Source organism: Triturus cristatus, chromosome 2_1, assembly GCF_964204655.1.
Source record: "Triturus cristatus chromosome 2_1, aTriCri1.1, whole genome shotgun sequence".
Taxonomy (NCBI): domain Eukaryota; kingdom Metazoa; phylum Chordata; class Amphibia; order Caudata; family Salamandridae; genus Triturus; species Triturus cristatus.
In genome coordinates, this window is record NC_140581.1 from 574,636,722 (window position 1) to 574,649,514 (window position 12,793).

A 12,793-nucleotide genomic window follows, 5' to 3' on the forward strand; every position below is an offset into this window, starting at 1 on the left:
GAGTACTGTATTAACACACCAAAAAATATTTCTAAAAGTAGCATCTGCGCAAACGCCGTGGTGATCCATAAAAAACTCTTATAAAGTAGTCGCTATTTTCACTGATGGCTTAATTTGCAGTGGAAATCCGTCTTTCCTCTGAAGCGTAGCTTTATAATGTTCCTGCCTGTGACCTTTGGCAGTATCCACCTGCTGGAAGCCATGTTTGATTCTTGGGCTACCGAGATTCCGGCTTGACAGCAGAACAGTGTCATAGGGCACGGAGATGGGATTTTTCTTTCTTTCTGCCATCATTAAGGAGTTTCCCCCTATGGTGAAGCAATGAAAAGTGCTATTTAATGTCCACTGAACAAAGGCAGCAAAGAAAGACTCAAAGCTTCACATGTGGCTGTCTGAGGGGTCCCATTCCAGGGCTTTTTGGGGAATAGGATATCCCTGCTAAATTTGCCACGGATTGGCCTGAAAGGAAAAAGATTAAGACTTTTTTTGGGGTGATGGAAACGCAACAAAAGCAACTCTTTTGTGATGTAGTAGAACCAAATAATGGCTCTTTTGTGTAACTGATTGTTAAGAGCATTGGAATTGAGCTGCCTGTGTTTCAGTCGCCATTCCCCGAGGGTCTTGAGACGTGAACAAAATGATGTGTCTGCACTAGAATCTTAGCTTGCCCTCGTGGAGGGGGCAAATAAGAGACTGTTAGTTTGTTTCATCATCTTCCACGCCTACCAAAAAGTGGCCTGTAGGGACATTATACTCCTGTGAAAGTCGTTGCTAATTAAAAGTAATAATTAGTGTTCCTTTAGGCTTTGCGGTTTCACTCACTCTTGCCCGGCAGACCACATTAGTTGAAAAGCAATCCGATTTCTAGAAATAACACGCTGTAAAAAGTAATTTAACAAGTGTATAAGCGTTGTCTTGCAGTTCATGGTTTGATTCATTTCCCCTGGACTGCTTCAGAGAAAATCAGCACTGTTTCACAGAATAAAAGAGAAAAAACACGTGTCCCTGATTTAATTACAAAAACTCAGTTGCTTATATACAAAGTAAATGTAAATCTGATGCCGCAGCTAGGGGTAAATCTACACTTTTTGCTATTCACAATTTCCCAGTGTAGATTTAAGCCTAAAAGTAGACTTACCATCCACTCAATTCAGAGGGTAGACATATCTTAGACTACTAACAGTAACTTTTCACCTCTAGGTGAAGATCTCCACCAGCATAATAGAGCTCTTCCTGTAAGGAATTATTGGGCACATTTTTTAAGTTTAATATATTAAAAAAAAACATTTTTTTGTATTATTAACATAAAACTGATAAAATAAAATGTTACAGCACATTGACTCTTTAAACGAAGTATGTATTAAGTAATTATTTTATTCAAGTATAAATATTTAATTTATAAAAAATATTTATAAAATATATATTTTTTAAAGTAGTATTTTTATTTTTATTTACTATGTATTACATTTTGTTAAAAGTTATCTGTTGAATTGAATTAATGTAAAATAATTTTATTATTAACAACATTTTTAAAGTTGAATTTTATTTTAAAATTAAAATCATTATTACATTTTAAAATAATAAAATAATTGATTCATATTTCTATATATTTATTAATGTTGAACAATAAATAAATGTGTGCGTATATACATCTATATATTTTTTAATGTGGAAATAGTTTTATTATTTAACATCATTTCCTATGTGGTGTTATTTTAAGACCCTGTCTCCATTATTGTCTAAGGAAGTCTATTGCAGTACCGGTGAGTGGACATGTGTGGTGCTTAACTTACTTCAGTACTGGGGTGGAGTACATTTACTACTGTTTTGTTACCTTTAGGGGGGCTGTTGTTACATTAGAAGTGTTGCCTGTGGTTAGCAAAGAAATTACTCTTTTTTCGCTGGGTGTTTATAGTAGCCTGTCACTTCCCAAACCCCTCCATACTTTCCCTTTTTATAGTAGATAGATAGTAGAGGATGAGGTGGAAACTTACACTTGTAGGCTTTTGAAATGCATTTTGCAGTATGTAAGTAGTACTAATATAGTACTACTTTTTGTACTACGAAATGCAGTTTGGGAATCGAGCCCAGAGTGAGCATCCTTGGATAGTACATTGTACTCCACTTCAAAATATGAGGGCCAAACTGCTTAGTCAACAACTGCCCTTTACTGGGAGAACTGTTTATGTCATTTAGTTTGTAATTGTTCCCATGGTCCAAGCTCGTCAGCAGCAAATAAGAGTCAATAACCACCGACTATGTAAATGAGTCCCCTTTAGGTGCAGTAAACATTAATTCATGTTGTTTGGATGGCCTACAATTCTAGCATGTATCTGGGAACTATATATCAAGGTCGGAGACCCCTTGAAAATAGTATAAAGTGAGATTTCAAAATAAACCCAGAATGATCATCGTTCCCCTTAGGCAATATTGAATCCCATAAAGGACTGAGCATTGCCAATAGTTCTCGGCTCTAAAAGGCCGAGCTTTCAGTATTGCCAATGCTTCTTTTGTTTAAGCAGGATTGGGATCCGGGTGAGGAACCCCGGGAAGCAGGCAATGGAATTACATAAAAAAAGGAAAGAAAGTGCTTATGATTACAAGTATATGGAATGATCAGCCTGGTTGCACTTTGCTGCTGAGCATTGTAAATAAAGTATAGTAGGGAGAGGAGGGAAGTTAAAAATAGAGAGCACAGGGTGGAACAGAAACAAGCACAGAAGAGAGCAAGGAAAGACATGTACTCCCATGGAGAGAATTGTTTTTAAAAAGTCCCATTAAGTTAGCAATAAAAGGATATATCTGATCCAATTAGAATACAGTGAGACTCAATTTCTCCTGAGCCGAGCAATCATCTGGAGCAAAGCCATTGAATCAAGAGCAGACACCTGAGACAGACCACAAGCCTTCAAATCATGAGCCGAGGCCTGGCCCAAAGACCACTCAATGTTAGGTATTACAAACATTTTGCCTTGCCAAAAGACAGCTAAAACTGTCTATAGTCGAGACCTAAAAAGGAGCACATATTTTACTGATGCCGTGGCAGATGGCCAATTGCTCTGTATCTGAACGAGAACAGTGGTACTGCTCTTATGTGGCCCTTGCAGTAACTCCGCAGTGTAGAAAAATGCCTGATGCCTGGTCAGATATCATTTGAAACAGCTCTAATAGATAGGTCTTCAGACAGGCATTGTTAACAACTATTCTTTCAGCATGGAGGTGCACTAAGTGAAGGAGTGGCGACTGTTTGTCAATTCACTCTTTTCTGTCATTCTACTTTCAGTATTATATTCCACTTTGTTTCTAAAATGAGGTAAGTGTACAAACGTATAGCTCTTTAAGACACTTCTACACCTGTCTCTCCTAGCCTTCATCATCTTGCCTTGACATTGAACTCGCTGATGGGACTATCAATATTAAGATTTCCAAGCTTCCAGCTGAGCTCAGGCCTGTGAGGAGTCTGATGGTCTGACCATGGTGCTGATGAATAACCATGCGCTCTGGTGCCTCTCAGAGTCCAGTCTGTGGAGCAGAATGTTTCTATCTGCACGGTCCCTTCCTGGTCGGGTGGCAGGTCATACTGAGGGTTTATGCTTCAGGATTGCCCCATGGACAGCTTGGCCTGTGGAACAACTAAGCATGTACATGGAAAGAGGGACATGTTCCATTTGGTTGATGGTTTCTCGTGGTCTATTAGCGTCATCCAAGAAGTCTCGTGAAGGGGAGAGCACCTACACCATCTGGGAGCTAGGTGTGGTGCTTGTTTCTTGGATGGAGGAATCGTTGCACCGGGCCATAGGGAATGGATGGATGTCTAGCAGGCACCCCGAGGATGTTGGTTGCATATGTGCCTGAGATGGGGGCCTTCCCTTGCTTCAACTGCTGGCCAACCAGAAATAAAGATGCCACCCCGAAAGAAATGGCGATAATACCTAGGAATCCTCTCCTCTTCTGATCCTGAGGAGGGGCCGTGGGTGGATCGGCATCTCTAGGTGGCACACTTCAACGTAAATCTGTTCTCCTTATTTATCACTGGGCCATGGATTTACCCTGAAATGCCATTTGTGGTGGAGATTGCATAGCTACAAAACGGCTGGTAACCTGCTACAACTGTCATCCAAACAAGCCATCTTGCGGCATTGCTCCTTAGCTGCCAGCAAGGGGTCAGAGGAAGAGTCCTGCTTATCTTGCCTCAACGAGCTGCACCGGTGCACCCCAGCTGCACTACCATCCGGACCCTCAACCTGGGGACGTGGACATCATCCCATGAAAGGGCCCCGACCTGAAACCACCAGCAGCCTGCACCAAGCCTTAATTCACTCCATTCCCAGGAGGAAATCAACGAATGTACTGGTGTAAACATTGTGTGTGGCTTATGTGTCCCATGACAGTGTGTATTGTGCCAGGTATTATCTCTCCGTACTTCCCTGCTGCTCACTGCCCTCCCCCTCGGGTTGTTCTTTCCAGTAGTACGGTCCACTCTCCTCCCACATCACACACCTATATGGACACCCCTATTCAAAATCCCTGGGAGTAATATTATTTTGTCGGTTTCCTTTCCCTGGTGTTCTTAGGTTGCCGGTCTCTCATAGGACCCACACCTCACGGAGGTGGTAGGGCGCAGGCGTTGCAGCGCACTAGCAGTCATACATCTGTTCCACGGAGTTTTATTTTCATTGTGTTTTAACTTGCATTTTGATATGTCATTTTTGTACGTCCCTAATGCACGTTGCCGAGATTTCTAAATATAAAAATGTGAATGCAAATTAGAATAAACATTAATAAGCATTAAAAATAAAAGCATACTGGGATACATATTTTCAAGAAATCAGACATTTATTTTTAATAAAAATCGGAAGCTTTTTTCTTTCGCTAATATAACTACATCCGGGGCTGCTTGCTGGATTGCTTCAGCGCATCAATCTGCAAAAGGCCAAACAGAGACTTACCTATGTGAAATCTGCTCCTAGCGAACCAGGAATTGCTAGATTAATTTTATTATGTTTTTATTTGATTTCGTTTTCATGTAGATGGTTTACTTTTGGGCCTTGTATCTGCATGTGACTTCCGAATCTCCCTGGGCGTCTGGATGGATGCTGCAGACCGAGGGGCACCAGAGGGCACATGGCTGCCTGCCTTGCATGGATATAGTAAAGTCTTTATGGATTAGCGCAGAGCCATAAGGGACACTACAATAGCGACGATGTTACGCTGCGAGGGATATTTGCACAGCAATTCTATTATGACGCAGAAGCCAATCTAGAGAAGTAATTTTAGAAGACAAATTGTATGAATGCTGAGTCTAAAGCAAATAAAACAGTTTCTTCATGTCTTCCTTCAAGTCTAAGACTCTGCGCTCCGAGTTATTTAAATGGCAATTTGATTTCATTGTAACCATAATTTTGCTTTTACATGCATCCATACTTTAAATGAATTTTGCCTTTATTATTATCATTTGAAGTTGCAGTGATGTATGCTTTTGCTTTTAAGTTACCAGGCTGCCATGACACAATATGTGCCCCCTACTGGTATATTTTATGAAAACAGCACATGCACGAACGTCGTATTTTTAACTCATGGCAGCGTTCAAGGAGTCTAAGGCGCATATCAGCAACAACCGGCGATAATTATCGCTAAGCGGACTTAGCGCTAGGATAATTATCGCCGGCTTGAGTGGATTTTTATCGCTGAGATAGCGTGCTATTAGCAATGCTTATCTCAAAAGCGATAAAAATCCTAGCGCTAACTGCCTAACGTGAGATCATCGCTGGAAACCCAGCGATAATCTCTCTAAATGTGGCGTTAGCTTGTTGATAGGGACTCACAAACTTAGCCATGATATCCACCTTCCATTGGATATCATGGCTAAGTCAGTCCTAAAGCAGGCGTAAGGAAAGTAGCGATAACAGGGGTTATCGCTACTTTTCCTGACGCTATGCTTCATAGCGTGGGGCTTGATGATAGGAGAAATGTCGCTTAGCGACATTTCTCCTGTCATGTTAGGTCAGGAACGCCCACTTTGCATCTCATTAGAGATGCAAAGCTGGGTGTTATGATTTCCTGCGTTAAAGCAAGGTTTCACGCGTTAGCGTGGCCTTACTAATTAGGCGACAAAATTACCGCCGCTTTTTGGCCGAAAACAGCCGCAAAAGCGGCGATGATTTTTTATCGCTGCCTTGTTAATATGCCCCCAAGAGTGGTACGCAAATATACTTCCAATGAAGTGCTTTTCAAAAACAAAACTGTTTCCATCATTGTGTTTTGTACCCACTGTCTTAAGAGCTAAATGCCATCATAATGCTCATTTGTCTTGTTTTGCCCGTAAATAGAAAGTATTCCTTATCCATAAATCAATCAATCAATCAAATAATCTTTATTCGATCATTTCCCAGATGATCATAACAGACGTACATGATTTAAGGCACTCACGGATTAATATAAAACAGTCAGTTACCTATAAATCGTGTGCAAAATGTTTCTTTGGATTATGAGTTACACATAAGTGCAAATGAGATAACCTCCAAGTTCGTTTCACTTCCACCCTTTACCTAAGGAGGAACAAAATCTTCCGAGATGATGTTGGAATTAATTGGTGGTATTTCCTCCCACTCGCAGGAGGGCTTGATCAAAACTTTCTGTGATTGAATTACACATATTTGTCCACTCGCAGGTGGGCTTTGAGCATCTGAGAGTTACCTATTTCTCCTGGTGATTGCTCTACACACCATCCAGATAATCATTGCTCAGTTACCTCCTACCGCCTTTTGGTGATGGCGGGATTCTAGGCTCCACTTGCTACCATCTCAGTTCTGTCCCCCTGCTGCCTTCGGGTTTTGAGTGCTGTGTGCACACTGTGGCCACCCATTGTGCCTCCAAAACAGGGTTCCATTGCATCTTGTGAGGAACTCTTTCCACTTCTGTAGTCCACCCTGACCACTGCTCTTATCTTTATGTGATGGTGCTTTAGTTTTGTCCCTCTTGCCGTCCATGCAAACCTCTTCCCAAATGCCCTTGGTGGCTTTACTCGCCCTGCAAAGTTCAATTTTCTAAGCAGTGATTGCACTTTGCTTTGGCCTTTCCTGTGATCTTTGTTATGATGCTGTTTAGTTCTTCAAATTTGTCATTTGGCTGCCCACATACCCTTGCTTCTTAATCGATTTCTATGTCCAGACATGTGCTTGCTGTCACCTGCCCCACTGTTATTTCTGCTGCCAGTGGTACACCCATCTCCTCTGCTGCCCGTACGAATGTCTGTAGCAATGATTCACATTATTTGCCCCCTTCCTTCCCCACAAATAAAAAGCTATCTACGTAATCGAGCTTTCCACCTTTCAGGTGTATTTTGTGAAGTGTACTATATGAATGTGCTAAGCATTTCATAGTACAATCAGGACACCAACCACTGTTGTGTAGTTCCTACTAATCCATAGGATCTGCACATTGTTTGGACAATATAAACTAAGGGCTGGTTGTCTAGACTGGTTCTGGATTCCCCCGCAGGATATGTTGGCCTATAGACCAGCTAGCTCACAGTGCCACCACAAACCCCCCTAACCTTACAAGGGAGTGAAAGGACTCTTACAACCCTGATTCCTCAGGAATCGTGGAAACAGTACAGATCCTTTCACTCAGTCACTCATGCTCACTTATTCTCAGAGAAGTATACAGAAAACACAGTGGGACATTTTCAATATATTTATTGAAGCAACATTATTCTTGTATAAAATACATGTGCTACAATGATTAGGAGTAGAAAACCACTCAAAGGGTCCCTATCTGAAACTATTCTAGATGCTCATGGACATAGAGAGAGGACTGTTGTCTAGAAACCAAATCAAAATCTACAAAAAACACTGTATATTGTATCTGCACTTAAAAAAGCTCTATCAAAAAACGTATTACTTCAAGCATAGTCATTTTATTACAAATCATAAAAATATAATGCAATATATCTATACCTCCCACAACATGGGTTACACTCTATAAAAGTTACAAAGGATATAATCCAAATTTAAAAACCACAAAGTTAAAAGTCGTTGCAGCATTTCAGTGATATTTGAAATCTTTCCACCTTCTTTAGGACTAAAAATTGTTTTTTTCAAATCTAAAACAAAAAAGAATTTTTCTATTTTAAGCATTTTATAAAAAGTGCAAAATTACAATGTTTCATCATATTACAACAACATCCTCTCTAATCATTATTTTTAGTACTGGAGATCAAAAAATACAACTTTTTCCTGTTACATTTTCATTCTTATTTACTCTAGCAGACAGAATTTATACAGGCATATATATTATTAAATATGTGAAAATATACAATTTAATACAACAAAAACCAAAAGTTGCATACCTCATCTTTCGGTTGAGAAAGTATTACGTGGAGGGTGACCTTCCAGAATACAAATTTTTTCTGCTTTATTATTTTTTACCTATGGTGTAAACACGTATCAATATTCAATATTACAATTAGCTTATTATTATAATGCTTATGATTAAGAAGGGCAATGCTGGAGTACCTTGTTAGGATTCAGAGTTGTGCATTGGTTCCGCGAAAGCCACCGTAATTGTGATCATTTACCACGAGAAAAGAAACCCCTTTGAATCACTGAGGAATCTCACTTTTCTGTGAAAAACATATTAATGAAAAGCTTCATTATTTTACCAACGATCCTATTAATGGTTATTTAATGTGTCAAAAGTTTGGATAATACTGCTCACCATAACATTTGGTAGTTTGCGGGACTTGTCCTTGTCTTCAATCATTAAGGAGATGCCAATGTATTGAGTTGAAGAGGTTTAACTTTTCTTTCTTCCTCAATTTTTAAAAGACCTATACATAAAAGACATATTGCAATTTTACCTATATGTCCTTACATCCAATTGTACAGCTCTATGAAGTATGGATCCCGTAATACACCCATATTCTTTGTTTTGCAAGGATAATCGCCCTTCTCTTTGTATCAAGATATGTTTTGATCACATGCATAATGACTAAGTCACACATACCATGTCTTATTCCAATGTTGTTTGTTAAATACTGAAGAATAAGACTACCCATATTCCATCTAATTGAATTGGGCCAGAGCGAGAGTATAAAACCCTTCCGAACTTTACAAAAAACGCCAAAGAGGTCCTAAAGCAGTCCTTATTAAATAACGTGCCACTATTAATTTCTACCGAAATCTATCCAGTATTCCTGCCTCTAAATTTGGATGGAGAGCTACTTGTAGAGATGCCGGAACACTTTCAATTAGAGCATAATTCAGTTCACCACTATCGAAACAAATGCTACCGAATAATCGGACTAGCTCACGTCTAAGCTAAATGAGTTAGTCTCAAAACGACCATATTCATGCTCTTATTCGCTTACCTATTCAAATGATGATGGCCTCCCTGCTTACGCGGAACATCCAAGGCGGGTTATTTAAAAGTGTTTCGGTGTCCTTCCCCTTTTAACTCTCTCTTACCGGATTTCCTATAAACGTCATTTCCCGTGTATAAAGCGTATCTACCGCGCTAATGCTATAGCAAATCACTATGGCAGCCATCTTGAAGCATCGCAACTGGGCTGAAAGAATAGTGTAACTTTATAAATTAAAAGAATTTCTTCTTCAATTTGTATACGGTGGTCAATATTTTTATATTGGTACTAAATCTACCATCGTCTCCATAATATAGGGTTTTTTTAAATAAAAATTATATAAAAAAAGGTTTTTCCAAGAAAAAAGGTTTTAAGGGTAGTCTTGTTGGTTAATCATTATATATTGACGATATACCGGCAAAGATCCTGTATCAATCTAGAATTTACCCATTATCCGCTCGGTCTAATAGTTTCACTACTTAGTGTTTTGATTATAATATATTATCTATCAAGATACCGCGTTGGTGAGGTGCCTAACATACGAAGCGGCCATCTTGAGAAATGAAACTAAAGGAAGGTCTAATGTAATCAATAAATGGGATATCCTGGCCCCAATCGCCCGAGACAGAGATGTTTTCTCCACCATTATAATTATGGTGAAAAAAAGTATTATGTATGGCGATCTTATTGATACCTACGTATTTTACACGACAATAGTTCATTTATATATTTTTCAGTAATCTTACAAAGGCCCTGATAAACCTAATTTAATTATTTCATTACTATAAATGATAATTTTAAATGATAGTTTAGTATCCGATCTATTGCACCTATTATGTCATAGAACACATGTACACATCAGCCATATTGACGAAAATAGTCCTATGTCTAATTATGAATAAAGATGTCCTACTAATGTATTTACTGATTTATTATTGCCTATGACGCAGATGTACTATCAAGCTGCATCTGTGGTGATATTCAAGAATAAATGTATATATCAGATATTACCTATTTACCATTGATAGGTAATGAGATATTTGTAAATTTTTTATATTAAAGGCCACTGAATCGCCTTGCTATCTTTTGCCATTAGATAGTGGAGCATTAACACAGAATTATATTTTGTCTGAGTGTCATTTCCTTGTTAGGGAACAAGGATCAAAAGTAAGGGGCATGCGGGATAGGGTATAAAATAATGTCGTTCCGACCAATTACAGTAATTTCTCCCAGTCCTCCTTAATATTAAAATTATTAAATAATAAGGAGGACTGGGAGAAATTACTGTAATTGGTCGGAACGACATTATTTTATACCCTATCCCGCATGCCCCTTACTTTTGATCCTTGTTCCCTAACAACAATGATTAGGAGACAGAAGTAAATAAAGGAGATTACAAGCACCAAAAGGTGCATTTCTACCACGGTGCTAATGCAATAAATATATGCAGGCACATATGCAAAATACAGTAATCTAATGAACTCCTACGATGCGGACCCTACTCTGAGTCTACCTAGAGTGTGTATGAATCTAGAGGCAAGAACCCCCCCAAGGGACGATTCAACCCCATTACCTGATAGGAGAGAGTGAAGGACCCTGTTTTGGTCTCGAGTTGGACACCCCTCACGGAATGTCAGACAAATGCGTGGTGATTTCTCAGCATGCAGGGACCTTCGGTGTCAGCAGAAGTGCCTCTTCTACTAATCTATCGGGAGGCCTATTATAATAAAAAGTTGCCTTAGAGATGTGTGCGTTAGATTAACGATGTTATGGATATAAAGATATCACTGTCACCCCATGGATGAAGATAGGACGACTTTTGTACCTAGTGCATAGAGAGGCCTAGTGCATGATGTTCAAGGCCTCGTGCTAATGTTGTGCGAAGCTGGATGTGTCAACAAAGTAGTTTCAGAGAAACAAATCCAACATTGCTGTGCATGCAAATGTGTGCAAAAGTTCACTGCTGAAATGTTATTTTCTAGGCCAATGTAAGAAATAAGCTGCTTTGCTGCATGGGCCTAACTCGGGAATATAACACCACCCTATTGGGAGGCATCACTCATAGTAGTGTTACCCTTCAAATTGGAAACCTGGTAGATTAAAACTGCTGAGGTGGACAGGAGGCAGGTAGAATGCCGATTTCACATCCTCTTTGGTCATTTCTGACCTTTACCAAATCAATTGCTTCGTCTATGCTTGTGTGCTGAACTGAGAGTTGCCATCAGTCAACAATCCCCCTAATGGGTATGATAGGTGGTGTGTCAGTGAGAACTGTCCTCCTTCAGTCTTTGGCACAAGGCCTAACACAGAGATTATGAATTATGTGAATGGCAAATTGCTAAATGACCATGCTACTCTGCCCAGCTTCCTCTATGTCTCAATATTTTGCTTTACTACCTCAAGGTTGACCAGTACTGATTTAAGTTTTTTGCACAACGCTGACCTATATAGAAAACTCTGCCTCAACTTCCTAGCCTCTCCCACTTGAGACACCCATTCAGATTCCTCTTTCTGGCCTCTATTTGAGTTGATGCTTTTGCTCTAGTAGTACCATTAGCTCCCTTTGTGGCTATTTGTCCTTGGGCTGATATACCTTCTGGGTCCTTGTCTCACCCCTCTCCCTTAGTGTGCATGGTGTTGTGGATCCCCCTTGTTTACTGCTTTTTCACAGAGGGGGGAGGTTCTTGCCTGCTGCTCCATTTGAGCTCATGGATTCCCCTTTTCTGTGCCCTGTTTTGCAGCTACATTATTCATGCTTAAACTTTCTCGCTGGCTCACATGTGCATTTTCCATCAATAAAGTGGACTTCAAACAGCTCAGCCAACGTGTTTCATCCTGTATGAATGTGCTAAGCATTTCATAGTACAATCAGGACACCAACCACTGTTGTGTAGTTCCTACTAATCCATAGGATCTGCACATTGTTTGGACAATATAAACTAAGGGCTGGTTGTCTAGACTGGATCTGGATTCCCCCGCAGGATATGTTGGCCTATAGACCAGCTAGCTCACAGTGCCACCACAAACCCCCCTAACCTTACAAGGGAGTGAAAGGACTCTTACAACCCTGATTCCTCAGGAATCGTGGAAACAGTACAGATCCTTTCACTCAGTCACTCATGCTCACTTATTCTCAGAGAAGTATACAGAAAACACAGTGGGACATTTTCAATATATTTATTGAAGCAACATTATTCTTGTATAAAATACATGTGCTACAATGATTAGGAGTAGAAAACCACTCAAAGGGTCCCTATCTGAAACTATTCTAGATGCTCATGGACATAGAGAGAGGACTGTTGTCTAGAAACCAAATCAAAATCTACAAAAAACACTGTATATTGTATCTGCACTTAAAAAAGCTCTATCAAAAAACTTATTACTTCAAGCATAGTCATTTTATTACTAATCATAAAAATATAATGCAATATA

The 12,793-nt window shown here is 39.6% G+C and overlaps 1 long non-coding RNA gene across 1 annotated transcript; it reads right to left on the bottom strand.

Annotated features, from left to right (window-relative positions):
* Nucleotides 1-7,681: 7,681 nt before the first annotated feature.
* On the bottom strand, nucleotides 7,682-9,468 carry LOC146865641 (uncharacterized). The gene is made up of 5 exons (XR_014976671.1): nucleotides 9,371-9,468; nucleotides 8,719-8,830; nucleotides 8,517-8,623; nucleotides 8,351-8,429; nucleotides 7,682-8,104 (listed from the first exon to the last, which is right to left on the bottom strand). It is a non-coding gene; the product is annotated as an uncharacterized LOC146865641 (long non-coding RNA).
* Between the last annotated feature and the right edge of the window lie 3,325 nt (nucleotides 9,469-12,793).